Raw genomic sequence first — 14,947 nt, forward strand, 5'->3', positions numbered from 1 at the left:
GATAACCGGAGGTTAGACTGACCGATGCACCCAGGGATTTACAAAAGGCGGACCAAACCTGAGATGTGAACTGTGGCCCCCGGTCGGACACAATGTCCAGGGGTAAACCATGAAGGCGAAAAACGTGTTCCGAGAGAAGGCTTGCCGTCTCCAAGGCAGAGGGAAGCTTGGGGAGAGGAATAAAATGTACAGCCTTAGAAAAACGGTCAACGACTGTGAGGATGACGGTGTTACCTTGGGAAACAGGAAGTCCCGAGACAAAGTCCACCGCGATGTGAGACCAGGGTCGGTGAGGGATGGGGAGGGGTTGCAACAAGCCCGCTGGTTGGCGATGACTGGACTTCCCACGAGCACAGACAGAGCAGGCGTTGACATAATCCCGTGTGTCTTCGGTCATGCGGGGCCACCAGAACCGTTGCCGAAGGAGGTAAAGCGTCCTGCGCATGCCAGGGTGGCAGCTGACCTTAGAAGTGTGAGACCACTGGAGCACGGCAGGTCGGAGATCAGTGGGTACAAAGAGCCGACCTTCAGGGCACTCGGCGGGGATCTCCACCTCCTTCAGTGCCTCCTTCACCTTGGATTCAATACTCCATATTGCGGCTCCAACAATGCAGGAAGGGGCTATGATGGGGGGGGTTTCTGTGGGGGACGAGTCCGGGGAAAATTGCCTGGACAGGGCATCAGGTTTAGTGTTCCGAGAGCCAGGGCGATAGGTGAGTGTAAAATCAAAGCGACCGAGAAACAGTGCCCACCTCGCCTGTCGTGGATTGAGTCTTTTAGCAAAGCGAATGTACTCCAAGTTCTTGTGGTCGGTCCACACCAAAAATGGAACCTCCGCTCCCTCCAGCCAGTGCCGCCACTCCTGCAGCGCCATAACCACGGCCAACAGCTCACGGTTGCCGACGTCGTAGTTCCTCTCTGCTGGGGAGAGTCGGCGAGAGAAGAAAGCACAGGGGTGAACCTTTTGATCAGCCATACTGCGCTGAGAGAGCACGGCTCCTACCCCCACGTCGGACGCGTCCACCTCCACTATGAACTGGACTGAGGGGTCGGGGTGAATCAGAACCGGAGCTGTGGAGAACAAGGTCTTGAGGGTGTCAAAGGCGTGTTGAGCCTTCTGGTTCCAAACAAAGGGCTTGGCCGGGGAAGTGAGACAGGTGAGGGAGGAAGCCACCTTGCTGTAGTTCCTTATGAACCTCCTATAAAAGTTGGCGAAGCCTAAAAACTGCTGCAATTTCCTGCGGGTCTGAGGAACAGGCCAGTTGACCACAGCCTCGATCTTGGCTGGGTCGGGTTGCAGTTGCCCGGCAGCGATGATGAAGCCCAGGAAGCTAATCTTAGGGACGTGAAACTCACACTTCTCTGCCTTCACGAAGAGCTGGTTTTCCAGGAGACGCCGCAGGACCTGCCGCACATGTTGAACGTGATCAGACAGACTCTGGGAAAAGATAAGAATGTCATCCAGATACACAAAAATGTTGTGATTCAGCATGTCACGAAGAATATCATTGATCATGGCCTGAAAAACTGCTGGGGCGTTAGTTAGACCAAACGGCATGACTAGGTATTCAAAATGTCCCAGGTGGGTCTTAAAAGCCGTCTTCCACTCATCTCCCTTCCTGATGCGGACCAAATGATAGGCATTCCGGAGATCCAATTTACTGAAGATGGTTGCGTGGTGAAATGGTTCAAATGCTGGGTCAATGAGGGGAAGAGGATATCTATTCTTGACAGTGATCTGGTTTAGACCTCGATAGTCAATACATGGCCTCAATGATTTGTCCTTCTTTTCCACAAAAAAGAAACCAGCGCCAAGAGGGGAGGAGGAGGGTCGGATCAATCCTGCACTGAGGGACTCTTTGATATATTTCTCCATGGCGCCCCTCTCTGGCCGGGAGATGTTATACAGTCTGCTGCCGGGCAGGGATGCCCGAGGAACGAGATCTATGGCACAATCATAGGGGCGATGGGGGGGAAGGGAGGTTGCCTTCTTCTTGCAGAAAACTGGGGCCAGATCATGATACTGAGGAGGGACAGAGGACAGGTCAGGGCTGGGGGCTACAGGAGATGTCGAGGCAGGGGCAGAGGGTAACGCGGAGTGGAGGCAGACTGCAGAGCAGCGAGGGCTCCAACTGAGAATGGAGCATGTGGGCCAGTCAATGTGTGGATTATGTAGCTTTAGCCAAGGTAATCCTAACACTAGAGGGTGAATAGGAGATGAAATCACAAACAAAGACAGAGTCTCCCTATGATTACCAGACAAAAGCAATGTCACAGGAACGGTGCGATGGGAGATAGTGGCCAAAATGTGGCCATTCAAAGCATTAACGGATTTCGTTGTTTCTAATTTTTCCACCGACAATCCTAAACTAGAAACCAGTCCTTCATCCAAAAAGCTCTCATCAGCACCGGAATCAATCAAAACCGACAAGGGAAAATTCTGAGAAGGAAAAAGGAGAACACCAGGTAGAGTCAATTGTGAACCTGACTGCACAGGAGAGGATAGGGAGGCTGTTCGGCTCACCAGAGCTCCCTCTACTGGTGGTGAGCCGGAGAGTTTGGGCACACGGATTTGAAATGGCCAGCGTTTCCACAATACAAACAGAGCTTCTCCTCGTAGCGACGGAGCTTCTCAGCCTGGGACAGCTTAGCTCTGCCCAACTGCATGGGCTCCTCATCCGTAATTACCGGAGAAACATGAGAGGTAGAAACCGGAACTATAGGGCCAGTTCGAGTAAATGGACGATTGCCACCAGCTCCCTGAGGAGTTCCTTTCTCTCGACCCCGTTCCCTAAGACGGTTATCCAACTTAATAGCGGTAGCAACCAACGCATCAAAGGAGGAGCTATCGTCCCTGTGTGAGAGTTCATCCTTAATTCTATCCGAGAGTCCCTTATAAAAAATCCCCCGTAACGCTTGATCCTCCCACCCAGCCTCTGCAGCTAAAATGCGGAAGTCCACCGCAAACTCAGCCACTGATCTAGCCCCCTGGCGGATACTCAGCAAACGTCCCTCTGCCTCGCGACCCTGAACTGGGTGATCAAAAATCTTGCGCATCTCGGTGACAAATAATTCAAAAGAGTGTAACACAGGGGAATTCCCTTTCCACAGAGCCGCTACCCAATCACTAGCCTTGCCCCTCAATAGGTTCACCATATAACAGATTTTAGCATTATCTGAGGTAAACTGAGCTGGCTGCTGACCAAACAGAATCGAACATTGAAAAAGAAAGCGGTTACAAGTCCCTAGATCCCCTGAGTAGGGTTCAGGTGGGGGGACAGTTGGCTCACGTGATTGTGTAGATGCCGGGGCTGGAGGTAACGATGGACCAGGTGCCGGTGAGGCCTCCTCGGGGCCTAGCAGACGAGTAGTCAGCTGAGTGAGTTGGGCCTGCATCCTATTGACAGCGTGGGTTAGGCCGCGAATGCTTTCAGCCATTTCCTGAATCTGAGTCTCGTGCCTGCCGATGGTTATGCCCTGGGCACTCAGGGCCTTGGTTATAGGATCAGTGTCCGCTGGGTCCATAGCTGGCTGGATTGTACTGTAAGGCTTTCAGTGTAGGACCCAAAAGCAGGACATGAGAGAGTGGCGTTTTACGGTGAGTTTTAATATTTACAAGTGGTTACAGAGTTGTTATGCAGATGAGGTGGCGAGGCGCAGGCAACTGGCTGGAGGAGCACAATGAATCCAAAGGTTCGTACCTGAAACAGAGCAGAGAGCACCGTGAGTCTTTCTCAAAATCTTTTCCCAAAAAACGACTGATCAAAGAATTCCTTTCTTAAGAACTGCGGCAAGAGTGTACCACGAAAGGAGACAATCCAGCGTTGAAGATAAGTCATGCTCCAGCTTTAAAGGAGGACCGACAGGAAGTAAGGTGTCATAGATCCGCCTCCAGCCAAGCTCCACTGCGCTCCCACCATGGGAACCGAGCGCCCCCTACGGGAAAAAGGAACAACCAACACCCCAAAAAACCCAAAACACCAACACCCTCAACAGATACACAACAGATCACACTACTATATGAAATTATTGACCAGCTTCACGACTCATCAGTATTCAGAAGGCGCAGCCAAACACGCTTATGTCTTGTGCATTCTTACACACGTTAAGAACATACAGTACATGGCACACACACACCTTGGCCTTTTCCCCCTACTGTTGATGTGTGGTTGCTGTCATCTCACTAGACTTCCTTCATCTTGCTGAGGAATACTAATAAAGACACACACATTTACACACACACTCACATACACAGCATTCAGGCTGCTGAGGCGCTTCACTGTAAATGTAAATTTTGTCGTCTCCTGTCGTCTCTCTAAACTGTCCCAAAATGGACACGATGTACAAAAACGTCCTCATTCCGGAGCTTCTTTTTTGTCAGATTTCAGCAATTACATGCAATGTGATGTGAGGGAAAAAATAGCTTCATCGTAAGCCTGCTGATTGGCTGAAAGCTGTGATTTAGATACTTTGGATAAAAGCTAAGTGAATACAGGCCTTTAAGATGTGCAGCTTTTTTGGATCAGTACATATTGATGTGTTATCAAGGTAAGTAGTGGAACTTATTTTTCCCCAGATGGCTGATTGATATTTTCTGGTTTAATTAAACAAATTTGATCCTCACCCAAAGTAGCCTCACGTCCTGCCAAGGCTAATAGAAACCCACCAGTGTAAATAAGGTAATTATGGCTATTTTAGTGGCACCCTGGACAGTGTTCGTTACAATGATGTAGACCAGGGGTGTCCAAACTACGGCCTCGGATTTTCTATGGCCCGCGGCTTCTATCTTAAAATGTGTTATTTTTGGCCCGCCAGCCAAACAGAGTAAATCATACAAAATCAACAGGCAATTCTTATTTTTGTTTTTAACTCATCGTGTAACGTTTGCATCATGATTTTCTGAGCAGAACATTGTCACTCCCTCTCTGTCTGCATCGTGGTGCGCCACACGGTGCTGCAGTTCTTGGTTGTTGGTTCCAGCTATGCAGAGGGCTCCGAAGGTGCAAAACACCGGTTCAGAACTTCGACACAATTCACTACGAGACTAAACATGCTTCTGCATACAGCCTGCTATCAGAGAGCGTCTGTACTGTACAAGTGAAGTTCTCCAAAACTACGGAGCCCCTCTGTGACATGGTAAAAAATAAATAAATTGTGGCCATGAATTATAACGTGCGCACGAAATATTGTTATTATTAGTTGTAGTATAGTAGCCCTATTAGAATTCATAGACTGGGCGCATGGGAGTGGGCTGCCCGGCAGCAATGAGCGTCCCTCTCTGGGGAACGTGCCGGAGTACTGGGGGGCTCCAGGAGCGCAGGAGAGTGGAGCGGAGCGTCCCTCTCCCTGTCCATCGTGTCGCTCCCTGCTGCCCGGTGCGGGCAGTAGCGGGCATGTTTTACTGGTGCAGCAGAGCAGTCCGTCTTTGCTTGTTAACGTTCTCTGTTGTTAAACTGTCAGCTGTAAACACGTTTAATTCTGTTGGAAAGTTTGACATTGACATCAACATGGATCTTTATGGGGATTGACGTACTTTTGGTGCCAGCCCCTAGAGGCCATGGAGTGGCCGTGTTTTGGGCTTTATTTCTTCGCATTGCCATTTGGACTTTGGTTTTTTGTTTGTTTGTTTTCTGTCTGGACTAAAAGAGAAACCGAAGAAAATATTTAAAAAAGAAATAACAATACAACAATGTTTCACATACCTAACCACCAAATGTGGAATAATATACTGCTGAAAATAATGCCCTGTGCATTATTTTCCCCTGGGAGTCACAGACAGAATAGAAGAGTTATGGTGGTCTCATGGGGATTAGACAATATGTCTAACAGCTCCACACTGTTTAAAAAAACAAACAAACAAATAATGTTAGTACAGTGGTTATGATTGGTACAATAGGATTGGAAGTGGCTGTAAGGGAGAGGGATTCCAGACCCATTTTACACGTTCCATAGTCCCAAGTGTATTATTTTCCCCTGAGAGTCCCAGACAGGATACAAGGGTTCAGCTGGTTCCTCTCAATGTGGAGGAGCAGCGACTCTGCTCCGAGGTCCTACATGGTAACCGAGCTCCGCAGACAAGACTTGCAATCTTGTTGTTTTGGTCGCCACCCAAAGCTTGTCGGTATAGATGTGGGCAGGTATGTACTTACTCATAACCAAGACCTTGAGATACTTGAACACCTCCACTTTAGGGAGTTACTCGTTCCTAATCCTGAGAGGGCATTCCACCCTTTTCCTTTTTAGGACCATGCCCTTTATTGTAGAGGTGCCGATACTCATCCCCGCTGTGAACCACTCCAGGTCTGACCAGGTCTTGGGTCGATGAGGCCAGCGGGACCATATAATTTGCAAAAATCCTGAACCTGAACCCTAAAGCACCACAGTGACGATAGTGCTAGTGGTGAAAAAAATAAAAGCAATAAAAAGCAGCAGTGCTTCTTTCTATCTGTTCCCACCCTCTGTCTATCTCAAAGCCACATGCTGTACCAGCACCTCTCTTCCTTCTTTTCGGACTGCAACCATGTTTATCTGCCCTCCAGCCAGCTGATTCATCTGCTGGCCAGCCTCCCCCTGCTCACTCTCTCTTACTCCCCTGCCCGCCTCTGCCTCTGTAGCCCTCAGCACAAACAAAAGTACTGAGAAAGAAGTGGAGACATGGGGAGGGAAACAGAGAGAGGAAGAAAAATGGGCGAGGGATAGATGACAGAAGATGCTCTGAGAAAAAAAAACTCAATGCTCAGTGCAGTTGCCTATTAACATATTCTTTTTGACGTTTGTATAAATTAAAGGATGCATGCAATTACCCTTTGGCTTCCATTTAGTTGCTTATGACAAACAATTAGTTGTTAGGACATCCTTGGATAGAAATGAACTTGATGTTGAGGAGGAGTATACAATTAAAAAGTCTGTTAAATGATTTAGACACACTGTGGATTAGTGCAGGAGGATGACTCGTCATTCCTTTTAACCCTTACAAACGTGCCATACTTGTTCAGTCCTTTTCTAAGTGTACATCATTCAGAAACACGACATGAACTTTCATTGTTATGCAGACTACAGGCATGTGTAAAGGACATAAAGGACTGGTTGACCTCCAATTGTTTTTGGACCTAAAACATCTCAGAACTAGATCATCTGATAACATTCTCTCTCTGCACAGCATTACTTTGGCCTCCTGTGAGGAACCTCGGAGTTATCTTTGCTCAACACATCGTTTATTCCTCATATTAAACAGGTCTCTAAGACCGCCTCATGCTTTTGTTACTTCTAGACTGGACTACTGCAACTCACTATTGTCAGGATGTCTGACAATAGTGATTACTCCATTAATAGCCTGCAGCTGACAGGTATCAGCCAAAGGGATCATATATCTCCTGTTGTAGCTTCTCTTCACTGACTCCCAGTGGGCTCAAGAATATACCTCAAAATTCTTCTCCTTACCTACAAGACTCTACATGGTAAAAAGCGCTATATAAATAAAATTGAATTGAATTTATTTGATTTAATTGTTGGATGATTTCTGGAGTAGAGACAAACACCGCTAACTATTCATCACCTTCGACTGCTATTAAGATGCACATTACAATTTGCTCCCTTCAGACAAAGTGCCATTGAACTGCATCCATCCTGTTCCACGATAGAAGGCGACCTTGGAGTGTCATTAGAAAGGGAATGTAGAGAACAGACCGCGGTGAGGTCAGTCTTGTCAAGTGCTCCTGTACAACCCAGCTGACTCCAGCCTTTGCCAAACCTCCTTGTGTTCATCATCATTTCAAGTCAGCTATTCTTTTCCCCATGGACACAGCATAATTATCGGGTGATTGTTTTTTATGTGAGCATCGCAGCAATTGAAAGATGATTAAAGACAAAATTAGACCTGAATAATTTTCAATAATCAGTTTTTTTGCTTCATTGAAATTAACAGTGATTATGTGTCTATTGCTAATAAATACTCCTAAATCCCAAAGCAGGTTTTAACTGCACCATTGGTTGGTGCAGGAAACCAGGAGTCAGAAAGGTGGAAAGATGACTGGAGTCTGGTGTCGATGTGGAATTGGTCTCCCAGAGAGAGAGAAAGAGAGAGATGGCGAACTGACTATTTATAGAGAACATGTCTGTCCTCTGAGTACAGATGTAAATGAGACTGTTGTCTTAGGAGTCCTGCAGAGTCGAGATTCATCTACCTGCCACATGACCGCCTATTATAGAGCCTGGTCAGGCAATATCCTTCTTCTTAGGTGAAAAATTGGGATTCTGATTTCTTTTAGCTTTGGAATACTGGAGGACTATTTAGATGCAACCAGTCTGTTTTGTTGTTTTGCTGTTTGTTGTGTCCCCTTTTTATTGGCAAATTAGGGCTATGTAGCAAAATAACGGTTTAAAAGGTTTAAAAAAAAACATAACATAACATAACATAACATGCATATTTCATGTTATTGTGGAGTCCACTGTTATATAGACACTAATGGACACAAGACAGCCCCTTATCCCTATGTTCATTTGGTTTGTAATTATTACTATTATTAAACTTAATTATTAAAATCAAACTATGTGTGGCTTGGACACTTTTCTCTATAAAATAAATGTAAGAAACACAAATAAGTATAACAAAATACATATTTACACATTACTATTACATTTCTTATTGTCACTATAAATATTATTTTTCAGATGGTTCCAGATGCTACCTGCAGATGCAGGTAATTAAGATTAAGAAAACCTTTATTTGTCCCACAATGGGCAAAACAGAAAGCAAAATATAAGAAAAGCTATATACATAATAAAATAAACTACCAATAAAATATGCAATACAATCAAAAAAGAGTTATTGCACAGATGAGTGGAGGTAGAAGTGGTTTGTAATAAAATGTACATAGTGCATCAAAAGAAAAAATAAGTAATTTATTGTATAGTGTGGTGTTTGAATATTGCACCTATCAACCACCAATCCAGCTGTTCATCTGTGGAAAAAACTTCTGCCGGCGACTCCAAAACAGCGTCCCAGTCTATAATCTTTTCTTATTCTTTCAGAAATAGTCGCGCTGTAAATGTCTCTTTTGTCCCTGCAATATTTGTGTGGCAAAAGTTGAAAAATAAAGCTGCGCTACATGAAAGAAGCGCTGTTTACTGTGAGCGTCTGAGAGCGATCTCCCCTGTACATCCGGAACGTATTCGACGAAACCTCCGGGTAAGCGTAACAAAACATAGCACCACTAATAAGTCAAATAAAAGTTTCCAGTAAGAAATAACAGTGAATAACAGTATATAACAGGGGTATGGAGAACAATGCGCTTTCCGGCGTCTATTATTGCATTCAGAGCCGCTTTTTTGAGACGTGTAGATGACTCAGCTAGTCAGGGGAAATACTTATCTTGTCTTCAGAAGACATCTTTGATAAACCACGTCAGAGGCACAAGGCTCTACAATTGGATATTTGGGCCCCTTGTGATATCGCTTGATGGTCCTATTGGATACTGACTAGCCCGTAGAATTTTACAGCCAGTTTACATCACACAGACATGGCAGATAGCTCCGCTTAAAGCCTGACGTGTCCTCTTTTCGAGGAAAAAATGTCTCTAGCTATTACGATTCCTGATATATGAGCGACTTTGTAAGACCTACGCTCTCATGTCATACGACATGGTCAGCTCCGAAATATCAAGATAATAAAATTATAGGGGAGCTTTGGATTATTTTAGGGAGGCCTAAAATAGGGCTAGCGACGTCCACGACTCAAACTCAAGGGTAAAAAAAAAAAACCTGTTTGGACATCCCTACCTTCCACCTTTGTTGTCCGTATGACACCTCAGTCTAGTTGGCCAACATTATGTCACAAACACAAGAAAAGATGGCTTAAGCCACAAAATAAGATGTCAATCTTTATTTTTAGAAATGTGTAGAAAACACCATGAATAAAATAGAAATAACTGAATAAACACCAGCCAACAGCAAAATCCACTCTAACCTGGTGCAGGTTACAACCAGAGATGGGGTCACAGAGCAGCTACATTTATAGAGATTTAAAGTCTTAGGAGGACAGTCGGGTTAGGCCTACAGTACTTGGGAAAGCTGTGATGGTCTTAAAACTCTGAACCTGAAGTAAAGATTGTAAAAATAGATTTTCCTGTCAGTATTCACTTGTGTGCACTACGTGTTGCCTCACACATGCTGTGGTGTGTGTGTGTGATTTCAGTCCAGCTGGTTCGCGAACAGGCTGAAGCCTCAGCAGCGCATTTAACATTAGTCCATCCAATTATTTCTCAAATTAGATGGAAATAACCTTTCGACCACTATAGACTGTGTGTGTGTTTGTATGTATGTTGTATATGTACGTGTACCACACAGCTAAGAGCTGCACATATCCCATGTGGTGACGACCTTTAACTGTGTGTTACAGTATCGATTTTATATTCATCCCAACACTTTGCGTGTTCTGTCGGCCTTGGCATGTACATGTGTTGGCATTGAAAGAGCTGCCTTGTAATCTCTGTGTGTCTGTGTGTGTGTGTGTGTGTACATGCTCGCACGCACGCTCCGAACTGTCTTTAAATGACTCCATCAGTTACTACTGAGAGTCTCTAACTGCTGCAGTCAGCCTGGAGTCACATTCACCTGCAACATCTCAACCACACACACACACAGAAACACATTAATAGCTTCTTTGTGTTAACAGAGGCTGAGGGAAAAGCTGCAGTGGAACCGTGACTAAACAATACATTAAAAAAAAAAAAAAAACAGCAGAAGTTGCCTGTACCTACTTTTGCTACCTTTGTTGACAGAATAACTTCAGATGTTCAAGGTCTCTCTCTGTCTCACACAAACACACACTCACACATCATCTAAATGCTCATTCTGTGCTCTAAAGCTGCAACAATTGCACACATCGAATGGAACATTTTTTTCAATATATTTTTCACCATAAAATGGACAATCAATTATGCAAACAATCATTAGCTGCATATCCTGCCTTTCCACCCCAAGCCCATTTTTTAAGGCATCAGCTTGAAAATGGCGAAGTATATCTCACTCTGTTCCAGTATGGAAATGATGTCATGCGCATACCCAACTATGAGTTGTATATTTTTTTTGTAAGATCACAGTGAATTTAGTGTTCTTTAACATTGCTGGTGGCTCCAATACTATGATATGAACTGAACTATGGCATTGGTGTATCATTATGCTAATGGAATGTGCTACCACTAACTGCAGTATAACTTGATCTTTGGTCTGAAGCTGGATATTCATCTCCAGCCTCCATTGAACAGGCTAGCAGGATGCTAAAGCTAACTCATTGCGTCCATTTATGTATTTTGGCCACATCCGCACAGCTTGTTAGGTGCAAGTCTTCCACAGAGAGAAGACGTACAGTATACATAACAGCAAAAATAGCCTCCCTGCAGGCTGTTTGTCCAGGCTGGCTTGGCCTTGCCTCTAACCCTTATCCAGGGCATCTATACTTGGGGCTTGATGCATCTGACAGGAGCCTGGAGCTCCTGTAGTGCTGAAGTTTGTGTTTACGCTCATGGTTACAGATACTTGCATAACTTTTATTTTGTTTCCTTTTCTTATTTACCCTACTCACTCTGACCTTGTCTTTACTTTTATTTTGTCACTTGGATTACAAAAGACCTCAAGTCATGGAGTGTAAAACTTGTTACCAGTGTGCATTTGTTGCTCTGGAACCAGGTTTTCATTTCTTCTCCCTGCTAGGCTTCGGGTAATCCTACTTTTTGAAATACAAACAGAGTGTGTTTTCACTTTGAATTCACAATGTGCCTGCAATTTTTTTAGTATATGTACCCATCTGGGTTACACGTTAATTTCCTTCCTTGTGCTACATTGTGTTTTCCCATTTTACATATGTTGTGTATTCTGTTTTAAATTCAAAATATATAGAAGCTCTTCGTGTAGCAGCGACTTATTATCTTTGTGAATCAGTCGCCAAAATGAGTAAAAGTATCCTCTCATGTATAGAATGGTTCCCCCGGAATCATCCAATTATGTGTCCATGTGTGCTCTCCTTTTGTTTGAAGACAGACAGTAAAATGTTTCTGAGAGATTGTCCAACAATCTGAGCGTCTCTCGGCGGCTATATTTAAAACAGGGAAAACCATCTGCTGTTCTGATCCGGAGATGAAAGGATGACAGGAAACGATCCGATTCAGGAATGAATAGATGAGGATTGACCGTCCACCCTGCGGATTAACATGGTTTGACTCGACATCAGCCTCGGGTTCACAGCGGGGTGAAAAGATGTTTCACCTCTGTAGTGAGTGAAGTTCTGCTCATCTGGCTTAACGCCATCCCTTAAATCTGTATTACATGGTGACGATGGTAGGAGGAGAAAGTCTTGTGATGGAGAGTGCATGTTTGTGGCTTTTTTGCATTAGAGCATAGAGCATGCCCTTCAGAGCGATTAACTGGCTTTTTAATCACAAATAATTGTTGCTTGAATTTACCATCAGCAATAAAAACCTATAGTTTGTTTAGCTTTGTGGCAAAGCAGCACAAAGGAGGAAGTTATTTCATTACTACATTAAACTCAGAAACATATCGTACAGTTTGTTCTGAAAATGTGTGAATAAATTTATTTAGGTCTGGTATTTTTCTCTGACTATAGCCATGTTTTTTTATCATAGAGGTGAAAAAAAATCAGATAAGTTTATGTATTTGATGTGTGGAAATCTACCTCTTATCTTTTTATTTGACTCTATAAGACTCTCTTCAGAGAAAGGGAGTCAAGGTGAGATCTGAAACTTTGGTATGCTAATTTAAGTTGCAAGCAGCGATAGGCGGGCCCTCAAACTCCTTGCGATCTGCGGGAGTCGCAGCTGTCGCCTCCCCCTATTGTCTCGTGTCCTCTGTCCCCCTGTTACTGGCACGAACTGTGGTCTGCAGGGCAGAGGACTACACCAAAATACACATATACAAAAAAAGACAGGTCCTCCGACCAATAGGTGCCACAGAGACTGTAGCATTTCACTGCATTTCACAAGAAATTAAAAAGTTATTAAACAGAAGCCACTACTTATGGTGTTGCAATACCCAGATGTCACTAGATGGCACAAATTGCTGGCAAGGACTGTATGAAAACATAGATGTCTTCAGAGATAATGTGTCAGGTTTGCGTGTAATTATTTATTTTTTTATGTTTATGGGGGGATACTGAATATTAGCCATGACATGGTTTTTGCAAAACTAAATGAAACTCAAAAGTGATGTGTAATTAGAGTAGGTGCAGCTGGGAAATTAGAACACTTTTCAAGCTATTTCGTGTTGATTTCATTTTTCTTGAGTGTTCAGTTTATTTACACATACACAAGTTTTTAAGAGCAACACACACACAATTTTCTAACCCCCAACCTTTTGCCGTGGTGTGTCTGCAGATCAGTTGGTCAAACTGAGCAAAGGCACCACAGAACTCCCGACCTCGCCTCGATTCACTCAATCACACACGTCCCCACTCCATCTATTACCGTTTCTCTCTCTCTCTCTCTTGTCTTTTAATTCCTCTCTCTCTTTATTTTTGCTTGCTTGCACTTTGAAGTTCCAGTTTTATTTGTCCCAGCGGGCAGCTGGCCCCCCATGCAGCGGCTATTAAAAGCAGCCTTGCGTGAAAACTGGTTAAAACCACTGTAGCTTATAACGCTGGTTTGCGTGGCTCAACGGCATCCTTCGCAATTAAACTTCACGTCAAGATGCACTTGCTGAAAACTTCTTACAAAAATTCCATACCGTCCACTTTTTTGCAAAAGAAAAAAGTTTGGAAGAGCCCCCCCCCCCCATATCTCTTAATCGGAGCAAATCCCCTTTTGATGCTGACAGCAGCTCAAGCTAATCCTCTTCCTGCTCCATCCAGCTGGCTCCTTACACCTCTGATTAGACAGCTCCGATTTTTCCAAAGTATGAGGCAATACTGAAAGCACGTTTTTAGCCTCAGGCAATTTTTTTTAGTGATAGAGAAAAGTAACACATCAAATCACGTAGCATTTGTATGATGATGTAGGTGTTTTTTTTTTTTTATAAAACTTTCCCGTCATCTTCTCCCCAAATTCCACCTGAGATCTCCGGTAGAATGTGAAATGCAGTTCTAGCTGCAGAGCATGAATTTGTAATGGACCCACCTAATGCGAGATAGTTCCTCACCAAAGTTTACAAGGTGATTTTTCTTGTTTCCTCTCAAACTTTCCTGCTGTGTTGTGTTTTCTGTCTTTATTGTCTTTTTTTTTACCTCCAAGCATCCCTTAATCTAACAAACACACACACAGGGTGGCGTGCAGAGTGTCCCAGTGTCATTAGTGCTGTTAGCAGGACTCTAATCATCTCTTTTGTTTACCCATCAGCCAGATGGCTGCTGCACTGCTGACTGGCAATCACACACAATGACAAACTCTCTCTCTCTCTCTCTCTTTCTCGTCAAGTTCGATCTTTTTCTCTTTCACACTTTCCCGAAGTTTCTACCATCTCATACACAGTGATAGGCTCACTTTCAGTTTCTCTTCACTAGTTGTAAAAACCCTGTGTTCGCTGCCTCATCACAAGGTTGTGTGACCTTTTTCCAAAAGCCTTTAGAATTTTCTATATTTCTTCTTGAAATAATTCAACACAAGCCCCAAAGGTAGACAAAGAACACCCATGCTATAGTACATTTTCTTTTGAAAACCATCTCTAAAGAGTTTGGACTCCACAAATGCACAGAAAGACTGTTTACCAATGGAGGAACTTCAAGTCCACTGTTACCTCCACAGGAGTGATCTATCAACAAAGATCACTCCAAAAACCAGTCATGTAACAGGCTGCAAGGTTACAAAGGAACACAGGGTAACCTGTAAGCAGCTAAAGGCCTCTTTCTCTCTCATTGGCTAATGTTCATGTTGATGAATCCACCATCAGGAGAACACTGAACAACCATGGTGTGCATGTCAGAGCTGCAAGGAGAAAGTCACTG

The 14,947-nt window shown here is 44.1% G+C and overlaps 1 protein-coding gene and 1 long non-coding RNA gene across 2 annotated transcripts in view; one reads left to right on the forward strand and one right to left on the reverse strand.

Annotated features, from left to right (window-relative positions):
- The window catches only part of grid1b (glutamate receptor, ionotropic, delta 1b), a 445,711-nt gene that overhangs the window by 331,137 nt on the left and 99,627 nt on the right, over positions 1-14,947 (forward strand). The window lies entirely within an intron of this gene.
- LOC114451928 (uncharacterized) lies at positions 1,978-3,837 on the reverse strand. Its single transcript, XR_003672222.1, has 3 exons — positions 3,803-3,837; positions 3,291-3,701; positions 1,978-2,023 (listed from the first exon to the last, which is right to left on the reverse strand). It is a non-coding gene; the product is annotated as an uncharacterized LOC114451928 (long non-coding RNA).

The sequence above is a fragment of the Parambassis ranga genome, chromosome 19, assembly GCF_900634625.1.
Source record: "Parambassis ranga chromosome 19, fParRan2.1, whole genome shotgun sequence".
Taxonomy (NCBI): domain Eukaryota; kingdom Metazoa; phylum Chordata; class Actinopteri; family Ambassidae; genus Parambassis; species Parambassis ranga.